General features: G+C 40.0%; 1 protein-coding gene across 1 annotated transcript in view; it reads right to left on the reverse strand.

Moving 5' to 3' along the window:
- The window catches only part of NCOR1 (nuclear receptor corepressor 1), a 4,682,182-nt gene extending 4,663,369 nt beyond the window's left edge, over nucleotides 1-18,813 (reverse strand). The window contains exon 1 of the mRNA XM_044054890.1: nucleotides 18,486-18,813. The gene's annotated coding sequence lies outside the window, so the exon portion shown is untranslated. The remainder of the gene's footprint in view (nucleotides 1-18,485) is intronic.
- Between the last annotated feature and the right edge of the window lie 323 nt (nucleotides 18,814-19,136).

Here is a 19,136-nt window from a genome sequence, read left to right on the forward strand (position 1 = left end):
GGTATTCAAGACAACCATGTAGATAAAAAAAAAAGAAATACTAAACAAATGAAAAAAAAGTGGAACAAAAAGTGCCTAAATTCAAACCAATAACCAAAAAAAATAACGCACTGGAAGGTTCACTAGATAAAACCAATAAATATAATTCGGTACAAACAGTGATTCAGTTAAGGCGCTCGTTTTGTGCTCAGTTTGTACCCAATAAAGTTTATGGTTTTATCTGGTGAACCTTCCAGTGCCTTATTCTTTGGTTAAAAAAAGAAATATTACCTAGAGTTGCAGTTACGAAAAAGCTTACTAAAGAAGTCATAACTGTAGTAAAATGTACCTTAGTAACTTGTGGTAAAGACTTGTTATACAGAATACAGTAAATCTAACAAGGAAAAGTTTACATCCCAGAGCCTCAGATGAGAGGCTGGGCATAGTCAGATGTGGGCTTTCTGCTACCCAAACATCCTAGTCGTAGTGAACACCCATACAGTGCAACAAGTACTCCTTGTAGCTACAGCAGACTGGCAAGAACAGAGACAGATGTATGCACTACTAAAATTTGCAACTTTAGGCAAACATAGCACTGGTTTGGAGACAAACTCTTTATGCTAAACCTCCTTACCGTTTTCTCACAAAGAATGCAAAGTTCAGAAAGGATTCTAGCTGAAGTATAACCATGAAAAGTGTCTTCCAAGTAAGGTACTTGGACCATGCCATACCAGCAGGCTCAGTGGGTCTTGGCCAGTTTTCACAGGATTAAATAAAAATTCCCAAGGAGGTACTGGACCTTTAGAGAGATACCCACAGATGTGCTTTGCATACTTCAAAGGCCAAGAATTACAACAACTGTGGCCTTTGTAAAAGTTAAGCATGCCAGCTAAATGTAACTCAATCTAGCCTCAAGTTTGTGAAACACTCAGTTAATCCAAACTGAGAATTGCGTCCCTTTTTCCCCCTGCAAGACTTTCTTGTACAGAGCTGTTGAGAAGAGAGAGTACACGTACCACTATAAACAAAAAAATGGATTACAAGCAATTACTGAAGTTCAAAAGCCAAAAGGAAAACTACAGTGAGTAGATGTCTTGGTGAAGCTTGCCCAATGAAAAGGTTAGCAGTGTTCATGCAAAACGCAAGAATAACAGCTTCTCCAAAAGATGAAGCAAAATAGGGAACCAGATCTGCCCAAGCTAGCAAGACCATGAGGAGGTATTTACCTTGTGCAATTTTTTTTAATCTGGGCAAGTAACTGTCATGGGTGGGGTACAGGAGACTAGCTGACACAGATGGTTACCTGTTGCATCAGTGTCCTACAAGAGTTGCTTGTGTGATAAAAGGAGGGAGAAGTTTGTGGACTTGGTGTTGGTTCATCAAGAAGATGAAACAGATTACAGGAGAGTTCCTCCATTTACAGAAAAGTATTCTTCGTCTCCAACTTAAAAAATGTTTTTCCCAACATTCTGATGTGGCACCCAAGGAGTCACGGGCTGCAGAACTTTTGCCGTTCTGTTACTCTTCACTTTTATAGACCATATTTTAATGAAAAGCTTTGTAATCTTTTTATTAAAGCCACCTCTCAAACATAATTTATCCTGGCATCCAACGCCTACATTAAGTTTATACCGTTCTGTATTAGACACAAGCATAACTCGCAACTTCTTTCTCCTAATGTTAGTTTTCCTACAGATTTTCTTGCAACCTTAAATATCAAAGAGGATTCACAAAAGTCACCACAAAATGTGGACTACATATACATTTAGTGTGACTAGAAAGCACAAAAAAGTAGTAAGGAGGTTTTTGAATACATGTCATGTACATTTAGTGTAGTGTAGTGTAAACATTAATGAATCTAACCCTTAACCTATCTTAAGGTGATAACACCTTGAAGCTAGTGTGATGCGCATCCATAGTCCATACTGCTCACGTGCAATACTGTAACCATTTAAGTCTACAGAAATTCAGGACAGACATTTACATCTGCTGATGACACAAGGATTACATTTTTAATTACATACTGTAGCTAAAAATGTAATTTTTATTTTAAATGCTGACAAGGCAAAAATGTTAAGGGATGGGGAGAAACAGCAGATAAGCAGTTTATGCTCCACATACAATGGTGTACAGGCAAGTTCATATTATTTGGAAAATCCCCCCCCCCAAAAGATTACCAAACTATCATAGGTAGGTACCAGGCTATCGGCCCAAGGGCCTACGTAAGCCTAGCCAGCAAGGTTCCATGGCCTATGCCACCCAAGAAAGTTATTTTCCTGTGCCACTGTCCAACAGAGACCGAAGTGATCCCTGGGGTGTATTTCCTATTTCCCATCCACTCAAGATTTTTCTTGAAGAGTGCTAATGAAGAACTTTGCCTTGACATAGATGGATAGCTTGTTGCAGAGTATAGGAAGTCCCTGGGACAGGAATCTATCCCTCCAGCATGTCCTGTTTATTGTGGTGACAAGTTTTAGGTCCCTAGAGCGTGTAGCTCAGAGGGATTGGGATTTCTTTAGGTGTAGCATGACCAACAGCTCTGGGTTTGACATAGCTTTATGTGTTAGGCAGAGATCACCTCGGAGTAGGTGATATGCTACGGAGTAAAGCTGGAGTTTGAGGTGGTCAGTGTAGGGCATTTGAGGCCAGTAATCCTCTTTGCGAGGTACTTGTGGCCTTTCCAGCTGCTGCAGATGTCTTGTGAGGTACATTCCAAAAGGGGCGTTGTACTCTACAATGGGTCTAATGTACTCTACAATGGGTCTAATGAGTGACGAGTAGAGGGGAACAATGACATCTGTTTTCCTGGATGAGAACCCTTTTATGATGTGTGCCACGTAGAAGGACTTCCTGACTACTGTGGCAATGTGACTATCAAAGGAGAGAGACTACTGTCCACCTGGGTCCCAGGGTCTCTTATCCCGCATTCGGTGTTAAGTAGTTTGCTGCCTATGTGGTAGTTCATGGGTACAGAGTTTTTACCAAAGGGGATGACACTGCACTTTTTGGCATTGAGCTTGATGCCATGGTCTAACACCAGGCATCTGTCTCAGTGAGGCCCTTCTGTAGGATGTCCACATCATTTGGGGACTTCACTATGGCTCCTAGTTTACAGTCATCTGCAAACTTCGTTAGCCAGAGGCCTTCTGTGTTGTGTTGTCCTGTACTTCAGAGAAGTAGATAACAAACAAGAGAGGTCCCAGGACGGAACCCTGTGGTACTCCACTTGTCACCGCTTTGAGGTCAGATTTGGAGTCTGCAACATTTACAGTGTGGGTTCTGTCAGTGAGCCAGCTGGCAACCCATCTTGTGACGTATGGATTTATACCTAGTTTAGTGAGTTTAGCTATAATTCTAGAATGGGGGACGGTGTTGAAAGCCTTGGCGAGGTCACTTTGCTCTTATACAAATATAAACCACTTTCTTTTTCAAATAGATTCAGTTTTCCCCTATACACACAAATATTAATAAACAGATTTGAATTTACTTAAAATAGTACAAATACTCCTGTTATACAGACTGCCTTTGGTAGTATGAAAGGCCCATTAAACCATAGTATTACACTATTTTAAAGACTGTAAGAACCATTTCACTATAAAATCAAAGCTTCCTAAAGTTTCGCCCTTTTTTCTGATTGCACTAATTTTTTTGGTACTTTCCCATTATCAAGGCAACACTTCAAAATGAGTGCTTGGAATCTCAGCAAGCACTCGCACTGATCTCACAGATGCTGCTGAAGTGGGCCGCACACACACTTTACTATCAGTGACAATTAAATTTCATGCATAATGGAAAGTTACCCAAATAACACGGCGTTGCCAGTTGAACTGATGAGTATATAGACTGACAGTTTTCCATTTACATGCTGGTGACGCTGTTATCCGTAGTAAAACTTATGAACTTCAGTGATCCACTGTAATCATCATCCTTCTTTTAGTCATTTATTTGCGTAGTTCATTGGTTATAGCTAAAAACTTCCGTTTGGAACAGTTTGTTGGTTTCAAAAACAGAAAAATGGTTTTGAACAGTAGAGAAAGACCAAGTACCTAAGAAATCTGGGCATCGACCCACAGACGTTATAATGTGGCGCAGCACTCAAGGTGTAGGCATTACTTCACCTCAAACTTGCAAAAATTTATTGGCAAAATTAATTTTACCAAAGCTACCTTAGTTTAGCAGCATTTACCACCACCGATATGAGTATGGAGGCTTTTCAAGCTAATGTTTGCAGCTGAAACGCAGTGTCTGAAATGCAATCCCCCCGCTTATATTAATAAACTGCGATCCCACTTCGGTGGTCTAATTCTATGTCTTCCAAACTGATATACACAAAGGCTATTTAAAACACAGACTGGTTGGATTTAGGCTGCTATTTTACTGCTGTGACAGAATACATTTAATTAAAACAAGGAAATAAGTAGCAATTTCACCAAGTACTAAATGCCTTTCAGAAAAGTCAGAACTTGCCGATGTTGGGCCGAAAACAGAAAGCACTCATTAAAAAAAGTGTTGCCTCGATAACAGAAAAGTACCATTTTTTTTTTAAATTGTCGACTTTTTTTTTTTTTTTTTTTAAATAAAGTTACCTCACCTGCATGTGTGTATTACTAGTAAACTAGAAATCTCCTTTGCACTCCTTATGCTGCATCTTTATTCTACTTAAAACTACTTTATTCATGCTTTATCTGCTCATATAACCTTAAGTGCACCATAGACACCCACCCATTCACTGTAAATTTCCCAAGTAGAGCCTTCATACATTTCCCGACAAGAATGGACAAATCCATAAGCCAATTACTGAAGAGCCTCAAAAGCTTCAAGTTTTACTTTAATACTCAAGACTCCTATAAATTATGCATTCTTTCCTTTTCTACTGCCTCCCGATAATCCATGAGGTCTCCCCTTCTCACCTATTGCTCCCACTTCATCCTGCAAATCTTTATCTAGTTTTCACTTTAGTTGAATGACCAATTCACAGGTGCAACTAGAAATCAGACTGTCTCCCTACAGCCAGACTACAAATCTTGGAACTTACAATTCTCAATAGTCTAAGAGAAACTACTTCCAAAGCCATCTATTGATAGCTCTTCATTCTCCTATAAATTCTATTAAATTATTATACTTTTACACACATATATGCTGAATTGGAGAAAGTGCATTTAAATTCCATCCAGTTATCAATCACCATCCATACGTTTTCATTAAGTTATCAGAACACCACAATATTCCACACACATGGTTAAAATCAACCACATTACACCTTTGCCTCTTAAAATTACATCATCCTCTCTCGCTGTACCACATGGGTAGAGAAAGCCCCATCTGCAACCCAGACAACTAGACTTCTATTAGCAGCACAGGAGAGGACAGAAATGAAAGGCTACCGTCAGCTCACCCATCTTGAGGTCAGACAAGCATCTCTGGCTTGCTGCAGAGTGACACCTATAGGAAGTACTAAGTGTTGCATCCACGAACAGCATTATTTGTTGAGCATACCTGTGTGGGGACACAGTGGGGCAAGTGACCCTGCATCTGCCAGAAGATGACATAGGTGGAAGCAAACAAACATTCTTACCACAGTAAGTAATCTATAGCAGAACTCGAAGTTTCTGTCTTGTGTGACAGCTCATAAAAAAAAAAAAAAAAAGTCACACACCTAATTGGCCTACTCAGTGGGCAGTGTCCAGCAGTACTCGGCAACTACTGGGGGGGGGGGGGTAAGAAGCATGCCATTAATACAGCTATAGTGAGACTTCATGGGGAACAGGATCTGCAAGTGGTCTGGAAAGGTCTGATCAACCCACAGACTCGCTCCCTACTACCCACCTCATCTCTAATGCAGGATCAGACCAGTGTAACTACCCCAAAGGATGAATGGGTCAAGGGACAGCTCACTGATGGCAGATGGACAGCACCAGAGCACTCATCAAGTAAGAAATGACTTCACAAAATTTTCTTTCTGCCTAAGGATGGGCACAGTGGCTGTCCCACGAGGGCGAATGAGCAGATCAACTGGGTGAAGGTAGGCAAATCAAAAGTTGTGTGGATCAGAACAAAACAAATTAAACTCTTTTTACAACTTGTCCGTTTTCGTAATCCACCTCTTGTACAGTCTCTGAACTCCCTAAATTTGCAGTTATTGCTTTACAAATCAAAACCCATACATTTGACACTGGTAAATCTGAAGTATTTTTTAAATTCAATCTGGAATCAGAATTGCACATTTTTCTACGCTACTGTCCTTTTTCTCTCAAGAAATTTCACAATTAAATCTCCAGTATACCCATATTTAATTCACTAAGCTTCTTTGAGAAAGTAAATCAATACCAACCATGCAGTGTACCAGGAAGGATCTGGACACAGACTCTTGACACTACAAACCAATGCTGGAATTACACACAACCTGTAGATACCACTCAAAAAGAGTAAATGTGACCAGAAGCACTCCTTAGAGCTCATTAAATTTCAGCCCTTTGCAAATATCACGTCAAAAAAGAGCAAAAATGCGACTAGTAGCATCCCTCAAGGCTCGGCATTAAGTAATAAGAATCTTAACATCTACTTCTCGCATCTCTAAAACACTAATCCAGACATACTGCTAAATTTGCCAATGACTACAAGCTGGATGGCAGCATTTCCTCAGCATTTAAGACGGTATTACAGCAACAAAGCATTTGCGAAGGGGCTATAAACAATGCATGTCAATGAACTTAATTTTAAGTCCATTTCCAATAACCTGAAAAGAATGCAACTGTCCACTCCATTAAATCCCAACAGCAGTTTGCAATATAGATGTAACCCATTCTACAGTGACTGCAAGATTGTGGCCCTAAACACACACAAACTCCTTATCCTTTCTAACAATGTAGCAACAATAGTCAGGAAATCCTCATGACAGGTCATATTACTAATAACTTCTCATCCAAGTCTAAAGAGGTTACCATTCCTCAATACTTTACTCAGAAAAGGCCAACTATATGATGTCCCTTTTAGTACTTATCTATCCAAAACACTAAGATGGTATAGGTTCTTAGCTAAAGGAAAACCAGATGAAAAACCTTCAGCTACCACAACAGGCTTGAAGCTCTATCATTGTACTCTCTCTCAAGCTCCTGTGTAGCAAAGCCTGGCATTCCATGCCATTAACCTAGCCATCTGGGTACTATTCTTCCACAAACACTCAAACCGAGAACCCGAACCTCCATTACCAAACAAATAAAGCACTAGGTCAAGATTTATTACTCAGGGCTTCCCTATATCTGGAATAATCTTCCATTATATGCAAAACAGAGCAATACCCTCACCTCTTTTTAAGGCAAACATTGCTAGTAAGATGGTTACCAGTTAATTCATCCCCAGGATGGCTTGTTCTGCTCTCCTAGTGTCAAAAGGTACTTTATGAAGGCAGGTACTGGCAAGGTGACAAAGGTTCAGAGACTGATTCAACATTGCAAATGCTATGAATATGGCTCCTTCCATGAAAAAATAAGCTTACACAATTAGTGGTACTCTTTTCTATTACCAATAGTTGTACACACACATACACACATACACACACACACACACACACACACACACACACACACAGTTTCATAGTTTAGTACTAGGCTATCTGCCCTGGGGCATTTGTAAGCCTAACCATAGTGATGTGGCTTTCGCCACCCCATGAAATGGTACAAAAATGCACAGAACAGATTTAGAATACTGTGCCTCTGTCTAGTAGTGACACAGTGAAGGTCCCCTTTTATAATAGAATTAGTTTACTGTGCCCCTGTCTAGTAGTGACACAGATGTGACCCCTGGGGTAAACTTACCATCTCCCATCCACTCCTCAAGATTTCTCTTGAACAGAGTCAATGAGGGACTCTGCCCAACATGAACTGGGATCTTGTTCCAGAGCATGGGAAGCCTCTGGGTTATGAATCTATCCCTCCAGCATGTCCTATTCATACTTGTGCTGAGGTTCAGGTCTTTAGCTCTCGTGGTCCTGATGAATTTGGATTTTTTGAGGTGGAGCATGTCCATCAGTTCCTGATTGGACATGGCCTTGTATGTCAGGCAGAGATCACCTCTGAGCAGGCGGTATGCTACTGAATAGAGATGGAGTTTCTTTAGTCTGGCAGAATAAGACATATGTTGGAGACCCTTGATCCTCTTGGTGAGGTACTTTTGTGGTCTCTCCAGCTGTTGCAAATGCCGGGTGAGGTATATACCAAATGGGGCATTGTACTCAATCATGGGTCTGATGAGGGAGGAGTATAGGGGTACAATGACATCCTTGGATCTGGATGTGAATCCCTTCATGATAAGGTGTGCAAGGTAGAATGTTTTTCTAACCACTTTGGCAACGTGGGTATCAAATGAGAGGTCGCTGTCGACTTGGGTCCCTAGGTCTCAAGATTACTTTTTCCGTACTCAATGGGTTGCTGTCTAAGTGATAATTTGTGGGTACTTTGTTTTTCCCATAGGGGATGACTATACATGTTTTGGCATTTAGTTTAAGGCCATGACTCCGGCACCAGTTGCCCGTTTCTGTGAGGCCTTTTTATAGGATGTATGTGTCAGTTGGTGTATCGACTATGGCGCCTAGTTTGCAGTCATCTGCGAACTTGTCAGCCACAACCCTCCCATGTTTGCTTTAACATCTGAGAAATAAATGCCGAACAAGAGGGGTCCCAGGACAGATCTCTGTGGGACACCACTTGTGACTGGCTTCGAGTCTGACATTGCTCCAGCGATTTTAACTTTATGGGTTCTGTCCTTTAGCCAGTTTGCAACCCATCTAGTGACATAAGGGTTGACGTTTAAGCTGTTGAGCTTATCTATGATGCCCGAGTGGGGTATTGTGTCGAAGGCCTTAGCCAAGTCCAGGTAGGCTGTATGGACTGCTTTGCCCTCATCAATGGCTCTAGTGACCGTTTTGAAAAAGTCAACCAGGTTCAAAAGGCAGGATCTGCCCTTTACAAAGCCGAACTGGGTGGGGTCAAGTGTCTGTAGGTCCCCAATGTCTCTGTTTATGAGTTCCATAATGATTCTTTCCATAGCTTTGCAGACCAGGCTGGTTAAGCTTATGGGGCGGTAGTTCCCAGGGTCTGTAGAGGTACCCCCTTTGTGGAGTGGGACCACTGTTGCTGTACGCCAGTGTTCAGGTACATATCCTGTAGTAAGGCTAAGGTTAAATAGCATTTTTATGTGCGGGTTTAGCTCCTCTTGGAGTTCACGTAGCACGCAACCCGGGATACCGTCAGGTCCCATTGATGCTTTGTTGAGAAGGTTCTCACTTGGACATCTGAGATGACAGGGAGATTACATTCAGCTGGGATAAGTATTTCTTCTTTTGGGGGTGAGGGAGGGGAGAAATTTGCACTGAACCAGTCCGCCAGAATGTTGGCAATATCTGTGGGGTCAGTGTATTTTTTGTTGTTGTGAACTAACTCCGAACATATCTGAGGGTTTCCGCCCAGGTTTCTAACATAGCTGAAGAAGGCTTTGTGGTTATCTTTAGTGTTCTTAGCGATTTCTCTCTCAAAGTTGGCCTTGGATGTTTTTATGAGAACACGTAGTTTTCTGCTAGTGTTGATCAGAGATGACTTCCCTTTATGGGATTTTGCTCTGTCATGCAGTAGCTTCTTTTGTTATACAATTTGTTAATGGCCGAGGTCCACCAGACAGGACGCTTGCCTTTGGTGGAGAGGGACTTGGATTTGTTTGGGATTGCATGATCCATGCATTCTTGGAGATGTCCATAGAAAGCATTTGTGAAGGATTCGGCATTGTGGGATGTGGTATCCACTGGCCCAGTGGGCTTAAAGGATACCATCTCAGTCTTAAGAAGAGTGAAGTGTGCTTTTGAGAAGTTTTTCACTGTATTCTTTTGCGCTGGGGGTGGAGGTGGGATATGTATATCCAGGGTGATTAGTTTGTGGTCAGATCTTACTAGTGAGGGGTATACCTCCGATGTGGAGCATTTTGTCCCCATGTTTATGATGATCAGGTCTAGTATATTATCTCTCCTAGTGGGAGAGGTGACTAGTTGTTCCAGTGCATTTGAATTTATGAATTCAAGGAACCTTTGGGCTATGGTGTTAGGGCTAGAATAATGTTCCCAATCTATGTTTGGGTAGTTGAAGTCTCCCAGTATGATGGTATTTTGTGATACATTCATATCCTCCAACGTCTTCAGGAAGGCTGAGTGGGGTTCCCCGAGATTGGGAGGGTGGTCTCTAACATGCTACCAGTTGTATAGAAGTTTTGCCTATGGTTAGTTGCACCTGTATGGTCTCTGATGCTTCATGTGTTGCTACTAACCTGGAGGTGTGGGTGTTCTTAATGAATACGGACACTCCCCCTCCCTTTGTGGTTCGGCCCGGGTTTTGGGGCCGAAAAGCATGGTACGAGGTAGAGTCTGGTAGCGCTGGGGTGCTCTCAGGAGCCTTGAACCAGGTTTCAGTTACTGCACAGACGTCGATGTTCTCCATACTGAGGAGTGCATAGAGTGCCTGCATCTTGAGATTTAGACTTCTGGTGTTTAGCAGCATTACCCTTAGTTTTTTTCCATTTTTGTTTTCCAAAGAGGTGGGTTTGTCTTTTGAGCCTTGCCTAAAAAAGGCACTATGGGGGTTGCAAGAGCCTTAGCCAATATCCAGAAGCCCAGTGGTGACAGGTGCAAGCAGTCCCTTGCGAAGCAGCATGGCTTGCCCAACATGGCATCCCAGGCAGACAAAACATTGGATCCCCTTAGAATGACACCAGTACTTGAGCCAATTATTAAAGCTGATCATTTTGTCTTTGTATTGTGGCATCATTCTTGGTGAGGGCAAGATGCTGCTCAGGGTCTGGGTCATACCAGCCTGGGCTACATAATCAGAGAGCTCCTCTATGTCTCGTTTCATGTAGTCCAGGGAGGTAAGTCTCAGGTCATTCACACCAGCATGGACAATGACGGAGTCATATTTGTACTTGCTTTGGAGTGACCCGAGTGCGTGTGTTATGTAGCGGATCCTAGCTCCCGATAGGCAGCTCACAGTCACCCTCTCCTTGTTCAGCCTGGTAAGCGGGACATCAGTGTGTCTGACTATAGAGTCACCTATTACTAGTGCATCAGGCATGGTGTTTAAGCCTTAAGGGCTGTGATTGACTGAAGTATGTATTGCATGTGTTTTGTTTTGAGGTGGTGGATTTTTGTTTGTCTGCTTTGGGAGCCTCTGTTGTTTTGTTAAGTTTTTTATTAGAACCTCAGAGTATGTCTTTGCGTTTTTATGTGTTTGGTTTGCAGTTGTGGTAGGTCTATGTGGGACTGGGTTTGTTGTGTGTGTGGTTACCATCTCCTCCTGTCTGGTCATGCCAGCCCTGAGTTGAGAGAGTTCAGCCTCCAGTTTGGCTATATAGTTGCATCTCTCACATGTATTTGTGTTTGTTGGGAGGAGGAGAGGGTTGTCTGTGTACATGAGACAATTGTAGCATTGTCTCAAGATACTCAGATTAACCAGCTGAACTGGAGAGGACGCCAGTAATCTACCACTCGACATGCTAGAACAGTATAAGGGAGTGCTGTGCTAAGGGAAGTGGATATTCACAGGGGTGGTAGGTGGATGTAGTGCTTACTTAGTACAGAAGTTTTGAGAACAAGTGCTAGGCTTATAATATAGCGAGTAGTCTGATTATACTAAGAGTAGAGCTTCCTTAAGGGAAAATTTGAAGAGCAGACTTGGCGGAGCCAGAAGATTAACCGGCTATGCGCACAACCGCGCAAAGCCGTGCAAACGCAGATTTTAAACGGGGAACTTCAAAAAAGCTAGAAATGGTCCAAAACAACCAATTACTACAGCTCTTGTGCTGAGGTCACTTCCTACAGGGACAGGTAGGCTGCTCAAGGCTCCCCACTCACACTGGTGAGCAAAGAAACTTCCATCTATCCAAGTAAGGTAATAGACAACACAGGAACTACACCACAGCCCAGAATACAGCAATGCCTGTAAACTGGTCTAAACTAGTCGAGGAGAGGCGGGAAAACAAGGACTTTTTTTTTTGTTTGTTTTTAGATAGAAACACACAGAAAATGCAGAAACAGTAATAAATCAGTTACACAGGCTAGCACATAGTGGGCAGCCTCAACAGTTACATTAAACAAACAAACAAACTTTCGATCAAATTCGACTAAAAAGTAACTAAGTGCAGATTTTAAAATAATGCAGCTAAAAAACAGTTTAAGCTTGTTTAGGGTAAGCTAGAGAAGCTATTTCAAGTAAAGAAGCAGCAAAGATACTTACATCCAGAAAGTAGTCGCTTTTCTGATTTCTCTGTAACTAGGACCAAGAGGAGCTTGTGTGTGTGTGATTTCTCTGTAACTAGGACACACACACATATATATATATATATATATATATATATATATATATATATATATATATATATATACACATATATATATATATTATATATATATATATATATATATATACACACACATACATGCATACACACAGACATATCTCCACACACATATAATTATATATACATATATATATATATATATATATATATATATATATATATATATAAATATATGTGTGTGTAATATTATATATAGACTTATCTATATACACAGACACACACGTATATACTTTAATTACACACACCCCACACTATATATACGTATATATTTACACCGTAGATATAAAGCGCTTCCACACCCCTGTTAAAATGCCAGGTTTCTGTGAAAAAAAAAAGACCACAATAAAATCATTTAAAAACTTTTCCCGCCTTTAATGTGACCTAAAACCTGTACAATTCAATTTGAAAAAAAAAAACAAATCTGTTAGGTGGAAAAAATAAACATACAATAAGATGGTTGCATAAGTGTGCACACCCTTAAACTAATACTTTGTTGGAACACAATGAAGACCATCATCAAAAAGTGGAGAAAATATGGAACACTTGCAAAGAACTGGACGTCCCTCCAAAACGGATTAAAAGGACAAGACAAAAACTAGTCAGGGAGGCTGCCAAGAGACCTACAGCAACACTGAAGGAGCTGTAGAAATTTCTGGCAAGTACTGGTTGTGTACTACATGTGACAATCTCCCATATTCTACATACGTCTGGGGTACGGTTGCAAGACATAAGCCTTTTCTTCAGAAAAACACCCAGGCTAAAAATCAGCAAAACAATTACGTCCCCCAAAAGCATGTGGGAAGTGTGTGTTATGGTCTGATGAGACCAAGGTTGAACTTTTTGGCCACAATTTCAAAAGGTACGTTTGGCACAAAAAACACTTTGCATCACCAAAAGAACACCACCCCCACAGTGAAGCATGGTGGTAGCAGTATCATGCTTTGAGGTTGCTATTCTTCAGTTGGAACTGGGGCTTTAGTCAAGGTGGAGAGAATCATGAACAGTTCCAAATACCAGTCAGTCACTTTTGGCTCAAAACCTGCAGGCGTCTGCTAGAAAGTTTAAGATGAAGAGAAATTTCACCTTTCCAAACATGACAGTGACCCCCAAACATGACCGTGACCCCCAAGCATACATCCAAATAAATAAAAGAATGCCTTCACCAGAAGAAAACTCAAGCTTTGGAATGGGTCAGCCAGAGCCCAGACCTAGATCCAATAGAAACCCTGTGGGGTTGACCTGAAGAGAGCTGTGCACAAGAACTGCCCTCGCAATCTGACAGATTTGGAGTGTGTTTGCTAGGAAGAGTAGGTAAATACTGCCAAGTCAAGATGTGCCATGCTGACTCCTACCCAAGAACGTTGTAATTAAATCAAAAGGTACTTCAAAAGTAATAGTTTAAGGGTGTACACACTTATGCAACCAGCTTATTGTACTTTTTTATTTTTTCGACCCCCCCACACCCACAGATGTTCTTCAATTGAATAGATTTTAGGTCACATTAAAAGGTGGGAAATGTTTTGAAATGATTTATTGTGGTCTCATGTATGCATTTTATATATATATATATATATATATATATATATATATATATATATATATATATACATATACACACACAAAATATATATATATATATATATATATATATATATATATATATATATATATATATATATATATATATATACATACATATACATACATATACATATATATATACACACACACACACACACACACACACACACACACACACACACACACACACACACACACACACACACACACACACACACACAGCCAGCTTTATTCTACAATTCTCTTTTAGCAAATCTGTGCAATACAAATTTAATGTACTGGCAGCAAATGTAACCTATTTTTCATTTAGGCTTGGTAACAATGCTATTTTTCTTTGTGGCACCTCATCTCCAACTTGAATTTTACAGCAATCTTCAACCTAACAGCTTGCAAGCAAATTACAGCTTCGTCTTTTATTTTACATCTCTAATAACCCAAATCTGCACTTGTCATTTTCTCTTATTTATACTCAACTTGTAACAAAAATATTAAACCCCCATGTTGATGGTGCTTTTCTTTCATATAACCTGTTTTGTACAACAGCCTTTTGGCTTCATTTTATCCCTTTCTTGTCTTGTACCTATATTTTCTCTTAACAGTTCATAACTACTTTGTGCGTTTTAATCCTGCTTTCCATTTTTGATCCGTTATCAGACTTTGCCCATTTTACTTCTCTTAGAAATACTACTACTACTTGTTTTTTTTGGACTACCACAGTGCTTAAACTACTACCTTCAATTTTATCTATTACTTTACCACACTAACATTTATGACCATGTATAGCTACAATTTCCTGTTTTGCATTTCTCTTTTCTCATATCTAATACCTTCGGGGGGGGGGGGGTTAATCTAGACTTCATAATGAACTACCCATTTACTCCTCTTATACCAAAAGACCTGAAAGGTGCCAAATATGTTCATTTTCCAAAGTACCGTTTCTCTGTTCACAGTTCATGTTTATCAGTTTTTTTTCTGATTCAGTTTACATCTCACAATATAATCTCAGCACTTTTTTTTTTTTTTTTACTGTACTTAAAACTCAAGTCATAAATTTTAACTTTTCACCACCTGTTCAGAGTCAGCTGAGAAAAGACAGATTCCATGGCTGCTTTTAAAAGTCTAAGCATTCATTACATTATTAACCCCTGAAGACCATAACTAGATCAAAATAAAAATTTACTTCAGTTTTGAGCAGTTTCAGTCCACATCTGTGATCTAGTCTAGTAGAGACTACCAAACAACTCCTGGAGTGAACCAACCCCAAAGCTCTTTCCTGTCCCACTACTGCTTTGATGTATATTTTTCTTTCCAAAACTGAACGCACCAAGACTGAGAACCATTCTGACTCCCCTGCAGCTCAGTATCACAAACCACTAAAACTCCTCTTCCCAAGCCAATTTGGCTTGTGGGTCAGGTCACTTTCCAATGTTGACCGTTATTCTATGTACATTTTTTTTTTAAGTAAGTTTGCATTCTCACTGCACTCCTTACACATAATGCTCCGATAAAACTGCAGTAATTCCAGGACACTACTATTTCTCTGATTGGCTTCCTCATTTGTCTAGTACCACAAAAATAACAAGAGGAATCTCTCCAGTGCCCCAGATAAATTACACCCAAATCAGTAGGAATACCACTTATTGGGGACTTGCTCAGCAGACTTACTCAGAGGACAGACAGTATCACCTAAGCCATTAACTACACGGCCAAACAACTTGGCTGAAGTGATCCATAACAGTTCAGGTGCTCGGAGAAGCGAGCAAGAAAGCAAGCAGCAAAGGAAACAAAAATTAAAACTTTAAATCACATTATGCTTAAAATTTAAAAAGAAGCAAGTCACCCCAAATAACCAAACTGTTGCTTTAGCTATGGTGTGAGTTTATCAAAAAACAGTGGGTTGGAGTAATTTTAAATGAGAATATCACAGGCATCATAATACAGTATTTTACATTTAGGGAGAACAGGAAAGACACTGGAAAATGCAAGAATAACTAAAAATATTAAGGGGAAACAGGTCAATTTACTTACTTGCATAATGTAACCTGGGTGGACAAAACACAGTAGGATGAAAACACAAACTCAAGCAAGGCACAAATATTCTTTACAGACACACACACAAAGTAGACAGAGGGGTCATAAATGCAACAGTCCCAAAAAGGAAGGACAGAAAATAATAAAGCTTCAAACCTGAACATAAAACTGGGTGCCTAGAATAAGTGAACCATTGATCTACAAACCATTTATATTAATCCAAGAGTTAGGTACATACACACAGATCTGCAGGCATTATCAAAACACATTAACTTAAAAGTAACATCAAACATGCACAGTTCATTTAAAGCAGAACTGTAACAGTGATTACCAACTAAAATCCTAACATTAGCCAATTGACAGATTACATCATTACCCTCAGGCAAACGAGGAGGGTACTTCCAAAACAATTATTTTTGATAAAGGCATTTTATCAACACAAACTGTAACAGTTTTGGGAGCAAGGATGGAAGTTAGCAAGTTTAGCCACTACATAATTAATTGCACCACAGTATTTTTCTCTTACCAGTGAAATTCAAAGAGAATGCCTGAACTACCCATTAAGTAGTCATAAGGTCAGTCAAAAGTTCAGAGTGGTCCCCTTCCTATGACACCCTGCTGCACATACTCCATCACCCAGCCTAGTGTACTGCAGAGGAGTTTTTAAGAAACATGCACCCTTCACTCCTTTTCCTGAAGCCCAGCATTGTGTGTGCATGTGGCACGGTGGCAAAGGCACATTTTATTAATTACATGGCAATGAACAATACAGTTCTACTGAACAACTTACTGAAATTAAATCAGACTGACGGACATCCCTTTCTTCTTTCAAACAAACCCAATACACTTATTTTGGAAAAAGGACAGCTGACGATCCACAACAGCAGCAACGCTACAAGCAGCAACAAATGAAGCAGTCACCCCCACCATGCTCAAATACATTAAAAACATGTGGTCCATGTACCAATGCAAATAACCAGAACACACTGAAGCTGTTATTTATAATGTGATGTCAAAAGTATCCAAACCAAAAGTAAACACACAATAACTTTAAATCACCTATGCAAACATCTTACATTTTATGAACATAGTGTACAGAATGTGCATGCCCCCCACAATGAGAATTAATCACTTTAATGTACTAACACTCGAGAAACTGTACAGACAGCACAAGAAGGCAAACCACTAGTACACCTTGCATTCAACATTTTGGTTTAAAAAAAACAGTACAGCACTGCAGTTTAGCATAAGGTAAGAAGCTCATGAACCGCCTAATAAATACTCGTCCGCATAATTGCTATTCTGACTAGAATCTACAACCTCACAACACAATTAAATACCTTAACTGTTAAATTGCAAGCACCACTGCTTAAGAAGCACTCGCGCATAAGAATAACGTGCTGTTTAGTGATTTAAACTTACTATGCTCCGTATACCACAAGCGTATTGGTTTTTCACGTTTTCAGTAGCTTCATACTTTTCTGACCTGGTACACATTCCCTTGGCATCGACAGCCTAGCAACATGAAATCATTACTTCACAGGTTTGATTTCCAACCTCACCGCATGCTACTACAACATACAGAATAACACGCACGTAATACATTACTAAAACAAGTATGCATACTGCTAAATAAACACTTTTTCTGAATTATTTGGTGCATAGAAAATAGGTACTTAAACATCTTTTCTGGTCTATCATAACCAAATAACAAAACAAGCAGGTGGAGAGCTTCAATAAACATAATAAAGGTTAACACAATTTTTTTAAAAAGACGAGGGTGCCTTACAAGTTTCCCCAAATGTCACACCACAGCATCTAGGACATTTTAATTTCCTTACAACAAATACCGTCAAACCACTACTAAACAATCAGAAAAAAACAGTGATTTGTACAGTCTGACCATAACTTTTAAATCAATGTTGCAAAAACAAGTATGCATTCTAAAGGCAGGGTTCTTTGAACTCGTGTCTTGCACTTTTTAACCAAACTCTAAAGGCAGGGTTCTTTGAACTCGTGTCTTGCACTTTTTAACCAAACTCTTTAAAGAATCACATACATACACGACTTACTATTAACACATGGAAAATCGGGGATTTCCTAATCAATATTTGTGTTACAACATAGTTAATTACGATCTACAATAAATGTTCCATGTCCAAATGGACTGACCAACTGTCCCTAAAATAGTTAGCTTTCCAACCCCGGAACTACTACTATTGCACCACCAATGTAAACTAAATAAAAGCAGACCAAATGCCACAGAACTAAAATCTAGTATCAATCAAATTGCAAAGCTTGTTTCCACAGATGCACACAGTCCACTCCTCTATACTACCATAATTCTTTGACATATCCTGAAGATAAAGACCTTAGTTAGACCCTAGAAAATGTACTTCTTAGTTGGGCGTACACGTTAATTGGAACAGCACTACTGCATTAACATACCAAAACACACACTCCACAGGAAAAAAAATAAAGCACAGGCAAGTACAACTCACCATGTCAACCCGCCTAAGCCAAATTGCAGTCTGTTCCAAAACAGCTGATTTAATTCCTCGCGCTGCTGAAGCTTTAATACCGCAGCTGTTGCTTATCCGCCATTTTGTTTGCGTCTATCTTCCCCCCCTCAACACAGGTAATGTAGTGCAATTGTTCTACTACAAAGTTGGACACTTTTGCTAGTATTTCCGTTAGTCAAGGAGTTATGTATACTAAAATCCGCTTCATACTGCTTCTTATCCAGTTGTTTCCAACCACCAATGTTTACCAAACTAAACTGCCTCCCTGATGCAGCTCCACCAGCAAGGGATACTCTCCCTATAAACATCAAGAGCTCAGTGGCAACAGCGAACAGGTCCTGGACTGCCTCCAAACAATATAAACTTTAGAGTGCTTAAAGAGTCAAAAAGTCCAAAAAGAAGTATTCATAACAATAATTAGTTACTTTACAAATATCTGTATAATATAATCTGTATTAAAAAAACAGGACAGTCCTGTTAATTAATTGTTGTTTATACGTACCTGTAAGGACCTACCAGGCTAGAGGTAACGGACTCCATGTGCAGCTTCAAGTAAAGACAGCGCCTTCCTCCGATTGAATAGTGTATTACATAAACAAACCAACCGGAGGATTACACACAGCTCCTCAA

This window comes from Protopterus annectens, chromosome 13.part0 (assembly GCF_019279795.1).
Source record: "Protopterus annectens isolate FY-2018-M chromosome 13.part0, PAN1.0, whole genome shotgun sequence".
NCBI lineage: Eukaryota > Metazoa > Chordata > Ceratodontiformes > Protopteridae > Protopterus > Protopterus annectens.